Genomic DNA, 10599 nt, shown 5'->3' with positions numbered 1-10599 from the left:
AGGAAACGGCATACTCCATGCCTCTTTCCCAGACGCCACCCCCTCCCCCCCCCACCCCAGCCCCCGTGAACCTGTAACTGAGAGTCAGGATTACTCTGAGGTTTCTCTAATTAGTTCAGGTGCCTGGGGCTCCCTCTTTAGCAGTTTCTCGGGCATTCTTCTTCTGTTTGAGGACTGTCATAAGAAACTTGGGACAGTCTCATTTCCCACTAGCTCCTGTTCCACACTGCTCTGTGCTGGAGCTCCAAGGGTAGCTCAGTCCGGGGGCACATGCCAGTCCTGGCTGTCCCACCTGGGTCTCAGTTTGCTGTGGGAACCCACAGTCCCTCCAGTCCCCTCGGGCACAAGAGGTGGAACCATGTCTGTCTTGTTCACTGCTACTGACTAACCTTGGCCAGGTGTCCAACACAAAAACCCCTAGGTAGGTGCCAGTAATCCAGAAAACTCTTTTAGAATGACTCGCTGTAGGAATGAGCAAACTCTCTTTGACATTTTATCACTTTATGTAGTTGACCATCCCATCCCTGCGAAATCTCTCGGACGCCTCGACTCCTGGGACACTGCACATACCTCCTTGCATCTCACGGTGCCGGGCCCTCCCTCTGTGGCCTGATTGTTCTCAGTTGCCCCTTAGGGAGCTCCCAGGCAGTTGGGGCTCTTCCCTCTCTGTGCCTGTGGAGCTGCTGTGGCAGCTGAAGGATGTCCGCACGCTGGGCTCGACCCAAAAGGGTTCTGTGTCCACGTAAGCTTGAAAGACACTGAGCTGACTAAAGTCCCATGTCTTTCCACAACAGGGCTTCCCAGGGCCTGTGGTTTACTAATGTGCTCTGGGAATTTCCAACAGAGTTTTTTTTTTTTTTTTTTTTTTTAATTACTTAATTCTGGAAGTCTCCTTTTGAGAAGTATCTTTAAGTCAAATATTTTGTGGATCATACCCTGGGAAATCCATTCTAAAGAAAACTAAGCCAACTGAAATAATCCTCGAATGGGCTGTGTTTAGGAGAGAAGGCTAGGAAGGACCAGGAGTCATGGACCATATGCTTCCTGACTCTGAACTGGATGAAGGTCTTGGAAGTTAGTGAGCAGTCGCAATCCCTTCAGGAAGTCTCTCCGATTCACTGGGCTGGGCTGTGGCTGAGTCACTTAGCTCTAGTGAATAGGAAACATGACACAATTCATGTCCATGAGGAGTCCTTCCTTTTTGATCCGGTCTCTGGGTCTGCCCCAGAGCCCGAGAGGAAAGCGCTCTGTCAGTCTGTTCTGTGTACTGGTGATTGCTTTGATGACACATGAGGGAAGAGGTGTAGAGGGCACAAATTGGAAATAAAGCTTTGACAGAACATTCAGAACCTGACCTAAGAGTCTGTCAGTCACAGAGGAGAAATGAGGTGTGAAAAGATCTGAGACGATAACCTTTGGAAAAGCCAACAATCAGCAGAGAGACAAAGAAGAGCCACAACATTTTACAGAGGAGAAGCCAGAGAAGAAAGAAGAAAATCAAGACGCTGTATTGTTAACAATAGTAACAGCAGCTAACATTCAATGAGTGCTTACATTTATTCATTGCATTCATTCAGTGAGCTTCACACTATCTTATGGCATCCTCACAGGAGCCCTTCAGTGAGCCTGGTGAGGTCCAGGAATTGCCCAAGGTCGCACAGCTAGTAAGCGGTGGTGGAGTTGTGCACATGGTGGTGGAGTTGTGCACATGGTGGTGGAGTTGTGGAGTTGTGTACATGGAGAATTGCGGGAAGAGCTTCGGGAAGAAGAGTATGGTTAACAGTGTCAAATACCACAGGAACGCAAGTAAAATGAGAGCTGGGAAGTATTTTGGATTTGGCAGTTAACAGTTTAGGCAAGCCCACTGCAAGCTGAGTCACAGAAACGCGAACCAGATTATTGGCTATAAGGCAGTGATTGAAAACAATTAGAAGTATTTGGATATGTAATATTGATTTGAGAAACTTGACCCCAAAGGAAGTACCTTAATAAACCCTTAGTCTGCGTACTAGGCAAGGGCAGTGTACTAGTCAGGACACACTAGTTGTTTTAACAACCCCCAAATCTCAGTGGCTTAAAACCATCGAAGTTTATTGCTTGCTCTCATTCGAGTCCAGTGTGGATGTGAAGGAGGAGTACTCTGCTCCACGTGGTCATGCAGGGCCCTGGGCTCCTTCAGCAGCTGGCTCATCCGTCCTGAGGCCTCAGAGTCTTCTCCTGAATCTGTGACTCTTTAGGCAAAGAAAGGGATTGTGAGTGGCAGATGGGAAGAGGGAGGAGTAAGGGCGAGGCTAGGAGCTGGCGTCCATCACCGCCATCCACACGTGTCTGGCTCTCACATGCTCACAAGACCCGACTCCGACCAGAGGGCTGTCTGGGAAGTGGGGTTCAGGTGTGTGCCCAGAAAAGCAAGCAACACAACATGAGCCTCTCTCTCTGAGCCCCTCTGCTGTGACTCTTTGTTCTTCCTGTGCTCTCTAGGTACGTGGGAGAGGGGACCGGTTCGGATGCTTAGAGATCCTGGTTTCTTTTCCCTTTTTGTCTCAAAAATGAACTTGAAGTCCAGTCTTGGTGTAGGGCAGCATTCTTGCCTGCTTCATCTCCCCTAGCTGGCCCAGAGTTGGCCTCTACCTGCGGTGCTGGACTTTTGCTTCCCACAGGCTGGTGGCCCCAAGCTGGCCCTGAACTAAATGGTTATGGGATCAAAGCAAATACAAAGCAACAGAAAAATCCCATGCCCTCTGCCCAGGCTTCCTGTGCTGACAGTTCGGGAAAGGCTGTCACATAGTGAAGGGTGGTGAGGCGGGCAGACGGGGAATGCGGGACCCGTGGAGAAGTTAAGCCCCTGCTTAACTTGGAGCTGAGTAGCAGTGCATAAGAATGTGGGCCCCTTGTGGCCAGATCTTCACATCTTTCTAGAAAAGTCAGAAATCTGATTTTTATTTGAAAACTCAGAATTTTTAAAAATTGGCTCAAACAAAATATCTGTGGCCAAACTCTCGCAACAGGCTAATCATTTCTGTTTCTGGCTTAGATTCTATAATGTGACTCTGTGGTCTGCGGCCTCCTTCACCATGAGGTTCCTCACAGAGACCAGAGGAGCCCCAGGCTCTGGTGCAGCCTGAAAAACAAGCATCATAAGGAGAGAGGGTACCTCTGATAAATCTGACCTTGAGACAAGCTGCCAGATGCTGGATGAGGCCCCCAGAAGTGCCATAAGCAGGATGCCCCTTCTAGGTTAGTGCAGTCTAGAGCCTTCCAAGGTTAGGCTGGAGATGGAGTGTGAAGAATCCGTTCCTTGGGCGGGGCGGGGAACCTTTACCTCTCATTACCTCCTGGGTCCTGGCATGCTGTTGCCAAACTCTGCCCACAACCGGGTTCTAGCACACCCCATTTTACTCTGTGCAACTGTGCGACTGAGCCTTTACGGTCTCAGCAAATGTTATACTTAGAGAAGGTGACCTGTGCATAAACTAGTTACAGAAAGCCAGGAATGATCTATTCCCATGTGGCATTTATTGCACCTATGATACCCAGGCTTGCAATTTTGACTTTTCTCCCAACAACTTAAACCTCATTTGAAAAATAAAATCTGATCGGGTCTGAGAAGGGATTTACCAACATGGAAAGGGAAAAGACTAGAAATAACTCTAGTATTGAATTGGAATTAGACATATTGGTATTAACTCGGGAATTGTTAATACATATATGCACAGATAGGTACAGAAACAGTTACAGATATTGTGTATATATGGATGTTAATATCTGTGTCTGTATCTGTATACATACATGTATTCTCATCTCCATCTGCTGAAGGGGCCTAGAAGCAGTGGCAGCCCAGTAGCAATGAGCATGCTGAGTGCCCAAATCAAACATGGTTTCTAAATGTCCTCCTTCACTAAAAGGAACCAGAGCTCCTCAGAGAAATAGCTGATTCCATCACTGGGTTAGGAAGAGTACAACTTTTTTTTTTCTTGCCAGAAAATACAAAAAGGCTCAAAGAATTGTAAGGACAGAAAGCATAAGGGACAGCTTGAAGGGGCCCCCACTGCCCCCCTGGCCAAATCTAGAAATATTTGAGCATCTGAATATAAAATGGGCAGCCACTGTCTAGCAGCCGTGAGACCCTACACAGTGCTGCCAGCGCCCTGGTGGAGAATTTGAGGCCAGCGTTGAATTTGAAGTATGTAAAGTGGGCACAGAAGTACTTTAGCAACACAAACGATTGTGCTGTCAGTGAAAGAGCCATTGGTCGGGAAGGTCAGCTGACAGTCTCTCCAACAAGCAAATCCCCTTCGCAAGTGTGTCCCAGCCTTCCCTGACCTCTGTGCAGGCGCTGCTCGGGTTGGTAGAGAGCCATTTGCTCTTGGACATTTTGATGCTACAGGGCAAGATGGTTATAACAAATTATGACCTCTCACCAGTCCACAAATAGGTGCATCTCTCATCTGTTTTTCAGTGCCCTCTGTCTTCATTTGAAAATCGGAAAGAAAAGTGGATACTTGAAACACCACTGTCCAAAGACTCCTTTCTTGCCTGTGGGGACCAACACTGACCTCAGATGGTCCCCCTAATACTGAGACATTAGCTAAGGACAAACAAAAGTCTGTCACCCTGGAGACACCCTGAAAAGCAGATGCAGCCTGAAGGCTGTGGCGTGTGGGGATTATTTTGTACTCACACAGAAGGGCCTAAAGAGTGTGTCTGACAAAACAATACTTATTAGCCTCCCTGCAACCTCCAGAACAGAAGGGCCACAGGTGTGTGCTGCTGTGAACATCCCCCAGAGCCCTTTCTGCACCAGTGGTGCTGGCATGCTACCAAAAGCAATGTTTAAACCAAACCAAAGATTAAAACTTAACATTTGGCTTCTCAGTAATGACAGATGCCCTGCCTCCACCCACGTGTACTCTTGTGAGATGAGGCCTGGAGGTGTGGCCTCCTTCCCCTCCTAACTCAGTTTAAATACCAGTTCATGTTGAGTAACTGTGCATTGCAAGAAAAGTGATCAGTACCGTTTTTGCTTCTGTTTATTTCAAAAAGTTTTGCTTATTTAAATGGAAGGCATGCTTGTGATGACTGTGATAGATAAATTCTTGGCTCAAACTGTTGGAATTGCTTCCTGGTGACACTCTAGAGAGTAACTTGGGACGTCTTAGTGGGCTTTCTTTTTGTTTTTTTGTTTGTTCGTTTTTTGTCCTTTGAGGGGATGTATGGAGGAGTTTTTATTTGGCCTTGTTTTTTAATTAATTAACCAGGGGACCGTGGAAAGTCCTTGAGCAGCGGAGGATGGATTGAGTGCCCACTCCACCTCCTAGATCTACTGGGAAGACACATTCCCCATCTGGTGCAATTAGGAAGTAAGAGTAAATGTCTTCTATAAGCCACATACCCCTTTTTGAAAGTTGCCTTTTTTTCTCCACCCTTGACTGGATCCAATATTTAATGAAACTTGTGAGAGTGAATGAAAATTTCATGCCCCTCATCTTTTCTAGGATGTACCATGTATGTGACTGTGACTTTCAGGGAAATTTGTTTGCTGCTTATGAAGTTATTTTCTAACTTCTTTCATTGTTGAATGAAGAAAATTATTGCATCTTTTGAAATAATCCAAGTAGCTTGAGTTCGTAATTACTTCCCTGTTTTGAAATATGCACGCAATGTGGGATTATAGCCCATTTAATAAAATAATAACCCACGAGTCCATGTTAATAAAAATAATATAAAGTGGAGAAGGGAAAGCTCTTCTTTAAAAGAGAATGCCAAGCAACATGCGTCGAAGGCATGATAAAAATAATCACCGCTTGGCCACCATCACAGCAGCAGTTGACACAGGCAGGAGTTTTCAGCGCGTGTGAGGTTTGGTGGATGGAGGTTTGAGGATAGGATGATTTCACAACATCTCTCCACAAAACACTGATCAAATACAAAGGGGGAGAAGGAGGCTGGCGGTTGCTAACTTGCCCAGATGATCACGAAGAACATCTTAGTGGAACCAGTGGAACAGCATCATGTGTCCCCTGACATGAAACTAGATCGGCAGTCACGTTACAGATCACCTGTATTCTTTAAGTTTTGCAGGGACATGAGGACAGGAAAAGACTGAAGGAAACTGATGTGACTGTGATGTATGTTCGCACCAAACACAACACACATCCCTGGATGGGGTGCTGCACCAGAAAGGACAAGAAGACCGTGGTGGGACAGGTGGTGAAACTGGATCAGGGTCTGTGGATTGGGTGGGAATGTGGTACCGACATCGATGTCCTGACTTTCAGAGGGTTGCACAGTGGCAGTGTAGGAGAGCGTTCTTGTCTGGGGAAGTACATCCCAGAATAGTTAGTGGTAAAGGGGAACCTGGATGAAAGGGATGAGGGAGTTCTTTGTTTTGTTCTTGCAACTTTTCAGTAGGTTTGCCATTAAAAAGTGAATTGGTACAGCCACCATGGATAACAGTATGGAGGTTCCTTCAAAAACTACAAATAGGGGCGGTGGAAAGATGGCGGAGGAGTAAGACGCGGAGATCACCTTCCTCCCCACAAATACACCAGAAATACATCTACATGTGGAACAACTCCTACAGAACACCTACTGAATGCTGGCAGAAGACCTCAGACCTCCCAAAAGGCAAGAAACTCCCCACGTACCTGGGTAGGGCAAAAGAAAAAGAAAATTAAAAACAGAGACAAAAGAATAGGGACGGCACCTGCACCAGTGGGAGGGAGCCGTGAAGGAGGAAAGGTTTCCACACACTAGGAAGCCCCTTCGCGGGCGGAGACTGCGGGAGGCGGAGCGGGGAGCTTCGGAGCCGCGGAGCAGAGCGCGGCAACGGGGGCGCGGAGGGCAAAGCGGGGAGATTCCCGCACAGAGGATCGGAGCCGACCGGCACTCACCAGCCCGAGAGGCTTGTGTGCTCGCCCGCCGGGGCGGGCGGGGCTGCGAGACGAGGCTCGGGCTTCTGTCGGAGCGCAGGGAGAGGACTGGGGTTGGCGGTTTGAACACAACCTGAAGGGGTTAGTGCGCCACGGCTGGCTGGGAGGGAGTCCGGGGAAAAGGCTGCACCTGCTGAGGAGGCAAGAGACTTTTTCTTCCCTCGTTGTTGCCTGGTGCGCGAGGAGAGGGGATTCAGAGTGCTGCTTAAAGGAGCTGCAGAGACGGGTGCGAGTCGCGGCTAAAAGCGCGGACCCCAGAGACGGGCACGAGACGCTAAGGCTGCTGCTGCCGCCACCAAGGGGCCTGTGTGCGAGCACAGGTCACTATCCACACCCCTCTTCCGGGGAGCCTGTGCAGCCCGCCACTGCCAGGGTCCCGGGATCCAGGGGCAACTTCCCCGGGAGAACGCACGGCGCGCCTCAGGCTGCTGCAACGTTACGCCGGCCTCTGCCGCCGCAGGCCCGCCCCGCACTCCGTGCCCCTCCCTGCCCCTGGCCTGAGTGCGCCAGAGCCCCCGAGTCAGCGGCTCCTTTAACCCTGTCCTGTCTGAGCACAAAAAGACGCCCTCGGGCGACCTACATGCAGAGGCGGGGCCAAATCCAAAGCTGAGCCCCGGGAGCTGTGAGAACAAAGAAGAAAAAGGGAAATCCCTCCCAGCAGCCTCAGGAGCAGCGGATTAAAGCTCCACAATCAACTTGATGTACCCTGCGTCTGTGGAATACATGAATAGACAACGAATCATCCCAAATTGAGGAGGTGGACTTCGAGAGCAAGACCTATGATTTTTTTCCCCTTTCACTCTTTTTGTGAATATGTATGTGTATGTTTCTGTGTGCGATCTTGTCTGTATAGCTTTGCTTCCACCATTTGTCCTAGGGTTCTATCTGTCCCTTTTTTCCCTAAATAATTATTTTTAATTCAATAACTTTATTATACTTTATTTTATTGTATCTTCTTTCTGTCTTTTTTCCTTCCTTCCCTCCTTCCTCCCTTCTTCCCTCCCTCCCTCCCTCCCTCCTTTCTTTCCTTCTTTTCTTCTTTTCTTCTTTCTTTCTTTCTTCCTTCCTTCCTTCCCTCCTTCCCTCCTTTCTTTCTTTTTCTTTCTTTCTTTCTTTCTCTCTTTCTTTCTTTCTCTCTTTCTTTTTCTTTCTCTCTCTCTCCCTTTCTTCCTTCCTTCCTTCCTTCCTTCCTTCCTTCCTTCCTTCCTTCCTTTCTTTCTTTCTTTCTTTCTTTCTTTCTTTCTTTCTTTCTTTCTTTCCTTTCTTCATACTTCTACTGATTCTACTTTTTCTCCCTTTTATTCTGAGCCGTGTGGATGAAAAGCTCTTGGTGCTCCAGCCAGGAGTCAGGGCTCTGCCTCTGAGGTGGGAGACCCAACTTCAGGACACTGGTCAACAAGAGATCTCCCAGCTCCACATAATATCAGACGGCAAAAATCTCCCAGAGACCTCCATCTTAACACCAGCACCCAGCTTCACTCAACGACCAGCAAGCTACAGTGCTGGACAACCTATGCCAAACAACTAGCAAAACAGGTACACAACCCCACCCATTAGCAGAGAGGCTGCCTAAAATCATAATAAGGCCACAGACACCCCAAAACACACCACCAGACATGGACCTGCCCACTAGAGAGACAAGATCCAGCCTCATCCACCAGAACACAGGCACTAGTCCCCTCCACCAGGAATCCTACACAACCCACTGAACCAACCTTAGCCACTGGAGACAGACATCAAAAACAACGGGAGCTACGAACCTGCAGCCTGCAAAAAGGAGACCCCAAACACAGTAAGATAAGCAAAAGGAGAAGACAGAAAAAACACACAGCAGATGAAGGAGCAAGATAAAAACCCATCAGACCAAACAAATGAAGAGGAAATAGGCAGTCTACCTGAAAAAGAATTCAGAATAATGATAGTAAGGATGATCCAAAATCTTGGAAATAGAATGGACAAAATGCAAGAAACATTTAACAAGGACCTAGAAGAAATAAAGATGAAACAAGCAACGATGAACAACACAATAAATGAAATTAAAAGTACTCTAGATGGGATCAATAGCAGAATAACTGAGGCAGAAGAATGGATACGTGCCCTGGAAGATAAAATAGTGGAAATAACTACTGCAGAGCAGAATAAAGAAAGAAGAATGAAAAGAACTGAGGACAGTCTCAGAGACCTCTGGGACAACATTAAACCCACCAACATTCGAATAAAAAAGGGTTCCAGAAGAGGAAGAGAAAAAGAAAGGGAATGAGAAAATATTTGAAGAGATTATAGTTGAAAACTTCCCTAATACGGGAAAGGAAATAGTTAATCAAGTCCAGGAAGCACAGAGAGTCCCATACAGGATAAATCCAAGGAGAAATACGCCAAGACACATATTAATCAAACTGTCAAAAATTAAATACAAAGAAAGCATATTAAAAGCAGCAAGGGAAAAACAACAAATAACACACAAGGGAATCCCCATAAGGTTAACAGCTGATCTCTCAGCAGAAACCCTGCAAGCCAGAAGGGAGTGGCAGGACATACTGAAAGTGATGAAGGAGAAAAACCTGCAACCAAGATTACTCTACCCAGCAAGGATCTCATTCAGATTTGATGGAGAAATTAAAACCTTTACAGACAAGCAAAAGCTGAGAGAGTTCAGCACCACCAAACCAGCTTTACAACAAATGCTAAAGGAACTTCTCTAGACAAGAAACACAAGGGAAGGAAAAGACCTATAATAACGAACCCAAAACAATTTAGAAAATGGGAATAGGAACATACATATCGATAATTACCTTAAATGTAAATGGACTAAATGCTCCCACCAAAAGACACAGATTGGCTGAATGGATACAAAAACAAGACCCTTATATATGCTGTCTACAAGAGATCCACTTCAGACCTAGAGACACAAACAGACTGAAAGTAAGGGGTTGGAAAAAGATATTCCATGCAATTGGAAACCAAAAGAAAGCTGGAGTAGCAATTCTCATATCAGACAAAATAGACTTTAAAATAAAGAGTATTACAAGAGACAAAGAAGGACACTACATAATGATCAAGGTATTGATCCAAGAAGAAGATACAACAATTGTAAATATTTATGCATCCAAATTAGGAACACCTCAATACATAAGGCAAATACTAACAGCCATAAAAAGGGAAATGGACAGTAACACATTCATAGTAGGAGACTTTAACACCCCACTTTCACCAATGGACAGATCATCCAAAATGAAAATAAATAAGGAGACACAAGCTTTAAAATGATACATTAAACAAGATGGACTTAATTGATATTTATAGGACACTCCATCCAAAAACAACAGAATACACATTTTTCTCAAGTGCTCATGAAACATTCTCCAGGATAGATCATATCTTGGGTCACAAATCAAGCCTTGGTAAATTTAAGAAAATTGAAATTGTATCAAGTATCTTTTCTGACCACAACGCTATGAGACTAGATATCAATTACAGGAAAAGATCTGTAAAAAATACGAACACATGGAGGCTAAACAATACACTACTTAATAACGAAGTGATCACTGAAGAAATCAAAGAGGAAATTAAAAAATACCTAGAAACAAATGACAATGGAGACACAACGACCCAAAACCTATGGGATGCAGCAAAAGCAGTTCTAAGGGGGAAGTTTATAGCAATACAG

The sequence above is a fragment of the Lipotes vexillifer genome, unplaced genomic scaffold, assembly GCF_000442215.2.
Source record: "Lipotes vexillifer unplaced genomic scaffold, Lipotes_vexillifer_v1.1 scaffold760, whole genome shotgun sequence".
Lineage (NCBI taxonomy): Eukaryota > Metazoa > Chordata > Mammalia > Artiodactyla > Lipotidae > Lipotes > Lipotes vexillifer.
The sequence above is the reverse complement of the archived record's forward strand: the minus strand, read 5'-3'. Positions refer to the sequence as shown.